Source organism: Macrobrachium nipponense, chromosome 37 (genome assembly GCF_015104395.2).
Source record: "Macrobrachium nipponense isolate FS-2020 chromosome 37, ASM1510439v2, whole genome shotgun sequence".
Taxonomy (NCBI): Eukaryota; Metazoa; Arthropoda; class Malacostraca; order Decapoda; family Palaemonidae; genus Macrobrachium; species Macrobrachium nipponense.
Genome location: NC_061097.1, coordinates 42530026 through 42532813, shown reverse-complemented (window position 1 = coordinate 42532813; position 2788 = coordinate 42530026). Strand labels below are relative to the sequence as shown.

The 2788-nt window shown below is 38.3% G+C and overlaps 1 pseudogene; it reads right to left on the bottom strand.

Moving 5' to 3' along the window:
* Positions 1 to 612: 612 nt before the first annotated feature.
* Positions 613 to 2327, bottom strand: LOC135209356 (protein FAM200C-like; annotated as a pseudogene).
* Positions 2328 to 2788: the final 461 nt, after the last annotated feature.

Genomic DNA, 2788 nt, shown 5'->3' with positions numbered 1-2788 from the left:
GACCACGTTTACTTCAGTAGAAAACATCGAATCTACAGTTTGGCGACGAGGGGGTGTTGGATACACAGAAGAGGGTCGCAGACGCTGAATAATGGCGCGTGCTGAGTTGTTTTAAGATGGTTTACGTGCTCAGCCTGCGTCTACAGCTATTCGACAAGTTCTGCCTACAGTGGAGACTTACAATCCCACCGTTGGAGGATAGTGACGAGGACGAGTTTTTTCAATTAACGTTACACAATTCCATTGATTGCGGTTATGCTAGCCGTCATACTGATCACAATTTGTGTATTAGGAGTTCTTAAACTTCTGTGTATCCGGCGAGGCCCAAGGGTTCCAGCAACGGAGGTACCCCTAAATCAGTGGTTCGTTAACCTTTTCCAGTGCCCATACCCCTTGATATCTCAGAAAATGTTGTCGTACCCCCATCTAATATAAATACCATACAAACATATGAAAAAGATTAGTGATACAAACCTTGCTGAGAAATTATTGGATTTTTTAATTACTGAACAAAGGTACTTTATTTCAAATGAAGTGTCAATTAGTAGGATACAATGAATGGAAATTATATCAGTAATTATGAGTAATGCTACATAATGCACCAACACATTTTTAGTGGCTCTTTTGCTGTTGTTTCTCATTAATGATGATGTTCAAACAAGGTTCTTTCTTTGAAAGTGCCAGACGCATGTCATCACTTGCATCCAAACGATTTCTGGCTTTTGTTTTGATATGTAGGAGCGTTGAAAAACCTGCCTCGCATAAGTATTAGTTGCAAATGGTACTAGGACCTCCAAAGCTCTCCCTGCTAACTGTGGGAATTTTTGGAGTTGTGCACACCAAAACATATCCAGTTGCATTTTTTCAAACTCCATTCGGATTCTGTTATTGGTCTGCAACTCCACATATCATTATCATCCATGGATTCAAGGTTGTAAAGAAATGGATCCCATAACCATCTTTGTGCCATATAACCTTCTTCAGGGTGAAAATACCCTTGGAAGGACTGAATCAGTTCTTGCAAATGTTCTCTTACTTCATTCACAATGGGCAGCTCTTCTTCAGCACTAGCAGCCTCATCAAGAGAAGGGAAATTTGCAAATTTTCCACTTTCAATGCGCTTTATCCACACTGGAAGCTTTTTGGTGAGGGCAGATAACTTTTCTGAGGCAATTATCATATTCATCGCTGTTCCTTGCATAAAGACATTCAGTTCATTGAGGTGCGTGAATATATCTGCCAGATATGCCAGAGACAAAATGAACTCCCTGTTTTCAAAATGTTCAGCAATTTCACTGCCTTGATGTCTAAGAAACTGCATAATTTCTTCATGAAGTTCAGAGACACATGTAATTACTCTACCACGGGAAAGCCATCTCACTTCTGTGTGGTAAAGAAGAACACTGTGCTCACCTCCAATTTCTTCACAAAAAGATGCAAAAAGACGGTGATTCACTGCACGTCCTCAATTTTTCTGGCAGTGTCTTTGTAACAAGTGCATGACGATGCAACGCACAGTGAGTGACAGTTTCATGGGGAACCTCTTTTTTCACCAGGTTAGCAAAGCCTGATTTATTTCTAAGCATGACAGGGGCTCCATCAGTGCAAACTGAACCACACATGTTGAGAGTCATTCCATGTTCCAAGAAGAACTCTTTCACAAGACTGAACACATCTGTTGCTTTTGCAGTAGCTTTCAGAGGTTTACAAAATAAGAATTCTTCTACCACTTCTTTCTCTTTCACATACCAAATAAATTCCATCAACTGACTGCAAAAACTAACGTCAGTTGACTCATCCAGCTGAATACTCACTTTGACAGGACTAGCTTTCAGGTCTGTTATCAACTGCTGCAAGATATCTCGACTCATATCATTAATCCTTGAATGGATAACGTCATTTGGCAGAGGTATCAGTTTAAGCTTCTTTTTGCCATTTCTAATGTACAAGGTTTCACAAGCTCCTCTGCAATAGTGTGGGTTTTTTCTTCTTTGCACACAAAAGTGCAACTTCATGAGATGCTTGCAACAGAGGTATCTCAACTGGCACAAAACCTAGCTTTGACAGGATACCACTACGATCAAATCGTTCCTACTTGATCTTCAAGCTCTTTGTCTTGTCCAGCATCTAAGCCTCCACGCCGATTGTTGAAGTGCTCATTCAGTCTTGATGGTTTGAGATTTGCATTTGCAAATACTGTGTTGCAGAGTATGCACTGTGGTCGTTGAGTTCCATCTGCCTCAGTCATACAGGTAAAACCGTAACGAATGTAGTCGTCGTTCCACTTACGTTTCTTAGACATCGTTACTAGGTCTTGATCACACCGATACCTGAAAAAAGTGCAGACCTGAATGGTATAACCATTATAAAATATAACATAATGTTTTAGTGTGGTATAACTGCAATATTGTCAAGAATCGATATATTGATAAAAGATATCTAATACTGAAGGTAGTGGTATGTGCATGAGGAGGAATTTGGTGGACTGTGTATTGTGTTGGTGATCATAAGTTTTATGCAACAGTTATAAGTTATATAATAACGTATCACTACCACCACAATACAGAGTCCACAATATTTCTCCTCACGTATATAACAGTACTTTCAATATTAAACATCTTTTATCAATATAGCTATTCTAGGCAATTCCATAGTTATACCACACTAATATATATATATATATATATATATATATATATATATATATATATATATATATATATATATATATATATATATAGCGATTGTGACAAATAAAGTGATAACACAAAACATAACACTTCACAAA